This window comes from Tupaia chinensis, unplaced genomic scaffold, assembly GCF_000334495.1.
Source record: "Tupaia chinensis unplaced genomic scaffold, TupChi_1.0 Scaffold000096_1, whole genome shotgun sequence".
NCBI classification, from domain to species: Eukaryota; Metazoa; Chordata; class Mammalia; order Scandentia; family Tupaiidae; genus Tupaia; species Tupaia belangeri.
This window is the reverse complement of record NW_006159558.1, coordinates 2,811,640-2,822,594: the sequence shown is the minus strand read 5'-3', so window position 1 is coordinate 2,822,594 and position 10,955 is coordinate 2,811,640. Positions and strand designations below refer to the sequence as shown.

Genomic DNA, 10,955 nt, shown 5'->3' with positions numbered 1-10,955 from the left:
CAAAAGAGCACAAAACAAAGCTTTACAGATTCAAAAGCATAGAAACTATATCCAGCATCTTCTCTGACCATGATAGATTTATACTTAATATTAATTTCAGAAAAAATACACAAACATGTGGACACTAAACAACCTACTCCTGAATGACTTCACAACTACTGAAAAAATTAAGATTGAAATCAAAAAATTCATGGAAACCAATGATAATGAGTACACATGGTTCCATAATCTATGGGACAAAGCAAAAGCAGTCATAAGAGGGAAGTTCATAGCAATTAGTCCACATAAGTAAAAGATGGAAAGATAGCAAATGGGCAACCCAACATCATGTCTCAGAGAATTGGGGAAACAAAACAAGACAAAATCAAAAAAAAAAAAATGCTAAGAGAAAAGAAATAATAAAGGTTCAAGCAGAAATAAATGAAATAGAAAATAAACAATACAGAAACAAAATGAAAGCAAAAGCTGGTTCTTTAAAAAGATAAGCAAGGTTGACACACCATTAGATAAACTAATTAAGAAGAGGAAAAGGAACTAGATATATCAAATTTACGATGAAACAGGTAATGTTACAACAGACGTAATAGAAATACAAAACATCAGTAGAGAATACCATGAGCTACCATACACCAACAAACAAGAAAACCTGAATTACAGGGGCAAATTTCTGGACACAGATAATCTACCCAGACTGAATCAGGAGGACACAAGCCTGAATAGACCCATAACAAGTAATGAGATTGAATCAGAAATAAATAACCTCTCAAAAAAGAAAAGCCCTAATCCTGATGGCTTCACTTCTGAACTCTACACAATTTTAAAGAACAACTAACCCCCATGTTATTTGAGTTATTTTTAAACATCCAAAAGGAAAGAACCTTCCTAAATTTATTTTACGAAGCCTCCATCACTCTCATCTCCCAAACTGACAAGGACATGACAAGAAAGGAAAACTACAGACCAATATCTCTGATGAATATAGATACAAAAATTCTCAACAAGATACTAGTAAATCATATCAAACAACATATAAAAAAGATTATTCTTCATGACCAGATAGGCTTTATTCCAGGGATGCAAGGGTGGTTCAATGTACACAAAAACATAAATGTAATACATCACATTAGCAGAAAGAAAGATAAAAACTATATGATCATTTCCATAGATGTGGAAAACCATTTGACAAAATACAACATCCTTTCATGATTAAGACTCTCAGTAAAATTGGCATAGAAGTATTGTTTCTCAGCATAATAAGAACCATCTATGAAAAACCTATAGTTAACATTATACAGAATGGGAAAAAGCAGAAAGCTTTTCCGCTAAAAACTGGTTCATGATAAGGCTGCCCACTTTCTCCACTCCTATTCAATACAGTACCGGAAGTCCTAGCCAGTGCAATCAGACAAGAGAAGGAAATAAAAGGTATTACAACAGCAAAAGAAGAGCTGAAATTATCTCTGTTTGCAGATGACATGATTGTATACATAGAAGACCCAATATTGTCCATGAAAAAAACTTCTCAAAGTAATAAACACATACAGTAAAGTGACAGGATACAAAATTAATTGACAAAAATCTATAGCATTTCTATATGCAACAAACAAGCAGACAGAGACAGAACTGAAGAAAGTAATCCCATTTACCATAGCCACAAGAAGTATAAGATATCTAGGAATAAAACTAACCAAGGAGGTCAAAAACCTCTATAAGGAAAACTATGAAAAACTTAAAAAGAAAATTGAAAAGGACTCAAAAAAGTGGAAGGACATCCTATGTTTCTGGATTAGCAGAATTAATATAATCAAAATGGAAATCCTACCCAAATGCAATCCCTATAAAATTACAAGAGACATTCTTCACAGATCTAGAAAAGACAACCATAGAATTTGTCTGGAGTCATAAAAGACCACAAATGGCAAAAGTCATCCTGCACAAGAAGAGTGGAGTAGGGGGCATCTCACTTCCTGACCCCAAATATATCACAAAGCTGTGATAATCAAAACAGCATGATATTAGCACAAAAAACAGACATGAGGACCAATGGAACAGAGCAGAGTCCCCAGAAATAAACCCCAAAGCATACAGCCAACTCATCTTTCATAAAGGATACCAGTTAATCCAATGGTAAAATGAAAACTTCTTTAGCAAATGGTGCTGGAAAAACTGGATATCGACCTGCACAAAGATGAATCTGAACCCCTATCTCTCACCATTGACAAAAATCAACTCAAAATGGATCAAAGATCTAAACCTAAGACCGTAAACTATAAAACTACTGGTGGAGGAAAACACTGGGGAAACTCTAGGAGACACTGGGATAGGCAAAGACTTCTTAAATAAGACCCCCAAAGCACAGGCAATAATTCTCAAACTAGAAAGGTGGGATTACATCAGATTAAGAAATTTCTGCACAGCAAAGGATGCCATAATTAGTGTGAATCAACAACCCTTTGAATGGGAGTGAATTTTTGTTAATTGTGCCTCAGATAAAGGACTGATAACCAAAATACACAGGGAACTCAAGCGATTTACCAGGAAGAAAAAAATTAACCCAATTAAAAGATGGGAAAATTAGCTGAATAAACAACTCCCTAAAGAAGACATACGAACAGCCAAAAAGCATATGAAGAAATGTTCAACATTCCTCATCATAAAGGAGATGCAGATCAAAACCACAATGAGATACCACCTAACGCTAGTCAGAACGGCAAAGATTAAAAAAAAAAATGGTAAGTGCTGGTGGGGATGTGGTGAAAGGGGAACACACCTACACTGTTGGTGGGAATGTAAATTGGACAAATCACTGTGGAAAACAATATGGAGGTTCCTCAAAGACCTTCAAATAGAATTACCATATGATTCAGCAATTCCACTCTTGGGAATCTACCCAAAGGACAGGAGAACACTCAGTCAGAAAAGTGCTTGCATATCTATGTTCATTGCAGCCTTATTCATGATTGCTAAGACATGGAACTAACCCAGATGTCCACAAACAGATGAATGAATTGAAAAAGTGTGGCACATATACTCCATGGAATACTACTCAGCCATAAAAAAACAAGTCCCTGGAATTTGATAGAAAGTAGATGAATATGGAAAATTTGGTGCTGAGTGAAGCAAGTCAGGCTATGAAAGAGAGACATGTATGTCTCCACTTAACATACACCAACTGTCTGAATTCTATGGTAGAGACTAAAAGATTGGAAGACATAAAAGCATTAAAAATTATTATGGACACTAGAGAAAAAGTGGAGATAGTGTGGGAGGAGAAGAGCATAAGAAAGGAAATTTGGGGAAAAAAATAGAGAGGTAAGACATTTGTGGGACACAGGTATGGTTTATTACTTGTTGATGAGGATGTGTATAGTATTCTCCACTGGGCTGAACTGACGTGTCATGTTGAGTCATGCTGAGTAAAGTCTCTATACAATCTAAATGCTGTATAGTAATTAAATGTATAAATAATAATAAAAAATGTAAAACAAAACATACACAAAAACATAAATGTAATACATCATATTAACCGAAAGATAAAAACCATATAATCATAACAATCAATGCAAAAAAGATTTGATAAAATACATTTCATCAATATTAAGACTCTCAGCAAAATCAGTATAGAAGGGTCATTTCTCAACACAATAAAAGCTCTCTATGAAAAACCTATAGCTTACACCATACCCAATGGGGAAAAGCTGAAAAATTTTCCACTAAAAACTGGTACAAGACAAAGCTGCCCACTTTCTCCACTCTTTTTAATATAATGCTTCTGGAAGTTCAAGCCAATTCAATCAGAAAGAGATTAAATCAAATTCAAAGTGGGGAAGAAGAGCTGAAATTATCTCTATTTGCAGATGAGATGATTGGATACTTAGAAGAACCAAAAGGATCCATGAAGAAAGTTCTAGAAGTAATCAATGAATACTGTGGGAAATACAATGTTTCTCCCTCATAGCCTGGCTTGCTTCACTTGGCAGTAAATCTTCCATATTCATCCACTTCCTGTCAAAAGCCAGGGTTTTGTTGTCTTTTATGGCTGAATAGTATTCCATAGAGTGTATGTGCCATAGATTTTCCATCCACTCATCTGAGAGCATTTGGGTTGGTTCCATGACTTAGCAATTATGAATAGTGCCACAATAAACATTGATGGGCAAGCACTTTTCCAATTAAGTATTCTTCTGTCTTTTGGGTAGATACCAAGGAGTGAGATTGCTGGATCATATGGTAGTTCTATTTGTAGATTTTTGAGGAATCTCCAAATTGATCTCCACAGTGGCTGGACCAATTTACATTCCCACCAGCAGTGTAAGAGCATTCCCCTTTAACCACACCCCTGCCAGTACTTACCATTTTTTGTTTTTTTTAATCTTAGTCATTCTGACTGGGCTTAGGTGGTATCACATTGTTGTTTTGATCTGCATTTTCCTTATAATGAGGGATGTTGAGCATTTTTTCATATGCCTTTTAGCTATTCGATGTCATCTTTAGAGAGTGGATTTTTCAACTCATTCTCCCATATTTTAATAGTATTAATCATCTTTTTTTGGAACACCTGCTTTTCCTTGTGTATTCTAGGTATCAGTCCCTTATCTGATGCACAGTTTGCAAAAATATTTTCCCATTCTGAGGGCTGTCAATTTACACTAGTTACTGTGCCTTTTGCTATGCAGAAACTTCTTAGTCGATATCATCCTACTTGTCTATTTTGGTGATTATGGACTGTGCTTTGGGGGTCTTATTTAAGAAGTCTTTACCTACTCCAATGTCTCCCAGAGTTTCCCCAGTGTTTTCCAGGAGCAGTATGACTGAAACTGATTGAATAAAGAATATAGAAACACAGTATATGGATGTAAGCACCAGATATAGTGTGTGTGAAAGAGTAGGGTCTGAGGAAGGACATTTAGAAGAAAAATAGGGAGGCAAAGCATTAATGGGACCAAAAAAATGTGGTATTATCTGTTGAAGATATTTTATAGTTTTATCAACTGGACTAGGGAGAAATGTTCATCTGTTAAAATATTCATTTTGTAAGCTAAATAACATGATTGAAAGTATAAAAGTTGAAAACATTTGAAGATAGTTTTGCTCTACATCAGTGTTTGGTTTTTTTTGTTGTTGTTGTTGTGTTTTTTTGTTTTGGGGGGGTTTGAGAGGTTTTTGCTATAGGGCACATGCGCTCGCCAGACAGAGAGAGAGAGAGACAGAGAGATAGAAAGTGAGAAATGACCCCCCAGGGGGGATGGCCACACCACAATCCCTTCTCCTCCATTCTCCTCTCGGGATCCTGGGCATGCACGCACACGCGCCCGGCGTGAGTTTAAGCCAGTGGGTCTGGGACTCAAACCGCAGTCGACTACGTGAGAGTTCAGCGACATAGCCATTATGCTAACTGCTGCTCCCAACATCAGTGTTTGGTTTTGTAACCGACTTTACACTGTTAATATATAGACATTGTAAAATGAGGCTAAATTTCAGAGATAAGCATGTAAGTTTTCAGTGCAAACCTGAACTTGTGCATGGAATATCAGAAAGTTCTTTGGCAGAAAGACTCCACTGCCCCTGCTGCATTTTATATCTAAATATATTTGTTGTAGCTGAAAAAAAAAATCAATGAATACTGAAAAGTGACAAGGTACAAAATCAACATACAAAAATCTACAGCATTTATGTATACAAACAAGCGGACTGAGGTAGAACTAAAGAAAGTGATCCTATTTACCATAGCCACAAAACATAAAAGATATCTAGGAATAAATCTAACCAAAGAAGTCAAAGATCTCTACAAAGAAAATTATGAAAACCTAAAAAGAGAAATAGAAAATTTCCACAAAAAAGTGGAAGGATATCCCATATTCCTGGATAAGAAGAAATAATATAATCAAAATGGCAATTCCACTTAAATTAATCTACATATTTAACACACACTCTATCAAATTACCAGAGATAATCTTCACAGATTTAGAAAAAACAATCATAGAATTTGTCTGGAATCATAAAAGACCCTGTATTGCCAAAGCAATCCTGCACAAGAAGAGTGGAGTGGGAAGTATCTCACTCCCTGACCCCAAAATATATTACAATGTTGTGATAATAAAAACAGCATGGTACTGGCATGAAAACAGACATGTGAATCCATGGAACAGAATAGAGACCCCAGAAATAAACCCCAAAGCATACAGCCAACTGACTTTTGACAAAGGGCACCAGTAAATCCAGTGTGAAAAAGAAAATTTCTTTAGTAAATGGTGCTGGAAAAACTGGGTATCCACCTGCACAAAGATTAATCTGGACCCCTATCTCACCATTAACAAAAATCTCAAAGTGGATCAAAGATCTAAACCTAAGACCGCAAACTATAGAACTACTGGTGGAAAACACTGGGGAAACTCTGGGAGATATATGAGTATGCAAAGGCTTCTTAAATAAGACCCCCCCAAAAGCACAGTCAGTAATGCTAAAAATAGACAAGTGGGAATACATCAGATTAAGTTTTTGCATAGCAAAAGGCACAGTAATTAGTGTGAAACAGCAACCCTCAGAGTAGGAGAATATTTTTGTAAACTATGCCTCAGATAACGGACTGATAACAGAATACATAGAGAACTTAAGTGATTTACCCCTCCCAAAAAAAAAAAAACACTTGATCAACACAATTAAAAGATGAAAAAATGAGCTGAACAGACAACTCTCTAACAAAGACATATGAACAATCAAAAAGCATATGAAAAAGTGCTCAACATCCCTCATCATAAGGGAGATACAGATCAAAACCACACAATGAGATACCACCTAACCCCAGTCAGAATGGCTAAGACTGAAAAATAAATAAATTTTTAAAAACTGATAAATGCTGCCGAAGCTGTGGTGAAAAGGGAACTCTCTCCTACACTTTTGGTAGGAATGTAAATTGGTCCAGGTACTATGGAAAACAATATGGAGGTTCTTCAAAGACCTACAAATAGAACTACCATATGATCTAGCAATTCCACTCCTGGGTATCTACCCAAAGGACAGGAGAACACTCAGTCAGAAAAGTGCTTGCACATCTATGTTTATTGTGACATTATTCACAATTGCTAAGACATGGAACTAACCCAAATGTCCAGGAACAAATGAATGGATTGAAAAATGAGTAGCACATATACTCTATGGAATACTACTCAGCCATAAAAAGCAAGGCCCTGGTATTTGATAGAAAGTAGATAAGGGGTCAGCAGATGGCATAATGGTTATGTCGCTGGACTCCCACATGGTCAACCATGATCTAAAACTCATGCCAGGTGCATGTGCATGTGTGCCCAAGATCCCAGGAGAAGAATGGAGGAGAAATATTGTGATATGGCCATTTCCCCCGGGGAAAACTCTTGCTTTCTGTCTCTCTGTCTCTATGGCAAGTACACGCACCGCATAACAAAAATCTCTCTTAAATACCTGATGACTTTAAGAGTCAAAAATGAAACATTAAGGGACCAGCAGTTAGTGTAATGGCCATGTCGCTGGACTCCCACGTAGTCGACCGCAGTTTGAGTCCCGGACCTGGTGGCTTAAACTCACACCAGGCGCGTGTGCGTAAGTGCCCAAGATCCCAAGAGGAAAATGGAGGAGAAGGGATTGCGGTGTGGCCATTCCCCCTGGGAGGTGATTTCTCACTTTCTGTCTCTCTGTCTCTCTCTCTCTCTCTGTCTGTCTGGCGAGCGCACGTGCCCTATAGCAAAAATCTCTCCAGAAAAAAATAAAAAATAAAAAATAAAAACATTTTAAAAATGAAACATTAAGATTGTTTTAAAAACATAGATGAACCTCAAATATAAATATGACCATGGCAGTCCACATCCCTCACCTTTTCTTATAAATCATATAAGTAACAAGAAGCATAATCCCAAACTTGCAGAAACTATTCTCAGTGAAATTTGGAGCAAAGTACAATTGATAGATTAAAAACATACGTGAAGGTTGATAAATGCATTTGAAAGAAAGTAAAAAGAAAAGCAGAGTAGAGAAAAGACATCCCAACAGAACCCCAAAAATGCCACAGAAACACACCTTCTTAAGGTGAAGGGTCCATCCTTCATTATAACAGCCATGTCCTTGTCTGTAACAGTAGTTATGAAAGATGGGAGGTCAGTAGTCAGTGGCAAAAAATCTTCCTTAATCGAGTTTGAAAAAAGTCAGAGAAGAGTTTTCATAAAGAAATATTTTAAAATCCATATTCATAGGAAGCCATCTGTCTCTGGACTACTTCCCATCTCCAGGTACTCAAAGAAAACATGATCACTTAACGATGAGTAATAAAATGAATTATTATCACACTGAAAGTAAGATGATCTAGAGGACCCATCAGATGCCATAATGGTTATGTTACTGGACTCCCATGTTCAACTACAGTTCAAGTCCTGGACTCAGCATCTTAAAATTCACGCCAGGCTTATATGCGTGCATGCCCAAAATCCTGAGAGGACAATGGAGGAGAAAAGATTAAAGCATGACCATCCCCCTCCCCCCGGGGGGTGATTTCTCACTTTCAGTCTCTCTGGCAAACGCACATGCCCTATAGCAAAAATCTCTTATAAAAAAATAAATAAATATAAAAAGATCTAGAAAATACAGAAAAAGAGCACCAGCACTTATCAACAGATGAAGAGCACTCCCCCAAAAAAATGTAACCATGGAGAAGATAAAAATTCTGACTAAGGGTTGGCCCCTATAGCACAGCAGTTAAACTGTGCATAGGGAACCAGCTCTCACATGGCCAACTGCAGTTTGAATCCTGGCTCCACTGGCTTGAAAAACAAGCTGCCCACATGTGCCTACTTGTCCACAGTGCTGATAAGATGGAGAAAAGGAGGAAAAGGATTGCAACGTCACCATATCCCATTAAGATGTGCTTTCTCTCTCACTTGCTCTCGCTCTCGCTCTCTGGCAAATAAAAAGCTAATGAAATATTTTGCTATGAACTTTAAAAGACTCTGAGGTCATTATCTCTATAAATGAAGATCAAAAACCCAAGAACCCATAAAAGATATGATTATTCAACCTCAGGAAAGAAAGCAAGAGCTGGCAGTCAGGAGTGAACAAACAAGAGGTTGTTCGATAGCAGGAGCAGAGAAATGCCTAAATCAAAGGAACTTGTTTCATCAAGCTCTTCTGGCAGTAATTTTGATAATGAAGTTGACAAGAAGAGGAAAAATCAAGTTGCTCCAGGAAAACCTGTAAAGAAGCAAAAGACTGGTGAAGCTTCTAGAGCTCTATCTACCAAACAGAGCAGCAGCAACAGAGATGGTTGCATGTTTTAAATTGAGAAAGTGAGATATGTCCGTGTTTAGGGTTTAAAAGGGAAAGCTCTAATTGACATTTAAAAATATTGGATGGATCCAGAAGGTGAAATGAAACCAGGAAGAAAAGGTATTTCTTTAAATCTGGAGCAATGGAGTCAGCTCAAAGAACAGATTTCTGACAGTGTAGATGCAGTAAGAAAACCGTAACATCTGAGCCATATAAAACCTGTACTATTCTAGTTGTTTTAATCTGTCTTTTTACATTGGCTTTTATTTTCTAAATATTATTTTCCGAAGTTTATATTGCATATTTGGAGCACAGAACAGGCTTTTATTTTCTAAATATTATTTTCTGAAGTTTATATTGCATATTTGGAGCACAGAACAATTTGTAAATTGAATACATTTTAATGTACATTATTAAAAATGTTCTAAGAGACATGGATCCTGAACTTCAGTTTTGAAATATTGCTTTCAGAGACTTAAAATGAAGATCTTCTGCTGAAACATCTCCCTCACTCATTTCAACTCCTACACACTGTCTAGAAAGGTCCAAGTGAACAGGATCTAAACATCTGAATACAATTAGGGTCAGAATATTCCTCTATTCCCACTGATTCTGATGCCCAAAGAGTGAGAACAGAACGGAAGAGAGATTGCAGATCACCTTCTCCTGCATGCCTCTGAACACTGAAACTGAACTTTAAGAATTAGGAAGAAATGCACCATCCATCAGATGACTAGAAATCACCGCAGGATCACAAGAAATATGGAAAAGCAAGAAAATACCTCTCCTTCAAGGAAAAATAACAACTTCTCTTTATCCTCAGACAGTATGATGAAATTCATGGAAATGTCAGATAAAGAATTTAGAATTTTCGGGAACCAGCAGTTAGTGTAATGGCTATGTCGCTGGACTCCCACGTGGTCGACCGCGGTTCGTGTCCCGGACCCGGTGGCTTAAAACTCATGCTGGGCGCGGGTGCGTGTGTGCCCAAGATCCCGAGAGGAGAATGGAGAAGAAGGGATTGCGGCGTGACCATCCCCCCTGGGGTGAATTGCCAAAGAGGCAGGAGAAAGGAGCTGACAAGCTCCAGGAGGTGAGGAAATTCTTGTACAATCTAAAAGAGGAGATTCACACTATAAAAAAGAATCAAATGGTCCTGTTAGACATGAAGGCTATAATACAGGAAGTCAAAACCTCCCTTGAAAATATTAAAAGAAGACTAGATCATACTGAAAATTGAGTCTCAGGTGAGATGTAGAAGATAGAATTGCTGGCCTAGAAAAATACTCCACGAAGACTGAGAAAATTGCCAAAAAAAAAAAAAATGAGAATAATATACCAGAAATACAAGATACATTAAATGTCCAAACATCCAGATAATTGGTATACCAGAAGAAGAGACTCATAAGGGCATTTACAATCTACTCCATGAAATCTTGACATTTAGAAAAAAAATTAGGGAGGCAAAGCATTAATGGCACAAAGAAATGTGGTATTCTCTGTTGAAGATATTTTGTAGTTTTATCAACTGTACTAGGGAGAAATGTTCACCTGTCAAATATTCATTTTGTAAGCCAAATAATAATGTGATTGAATGTATAAAAGAAAATGAAATGAAAAATAAATAAATAAATAATTTTCCAAACCTAGAGAGGCATGCAAAGATC

The 10,955-nt window shown here is 36.9% G+C and overlaps 1 pseudogene; it reads left to right on the top strand.

The window, feature by feature from the left end:
* Positions 1 to 9,113: 9,113 nt before the first annotated feature.
* On the top strand, positions 9,114 to 9,488 carry LOC102499107 (activated RNA polymerase II transcriptional coactivator p15 pseudogene; annotated as a pseudogene).
* Positions 9,489 to 10,955: the final 1,467 nt, after the last annotated feature.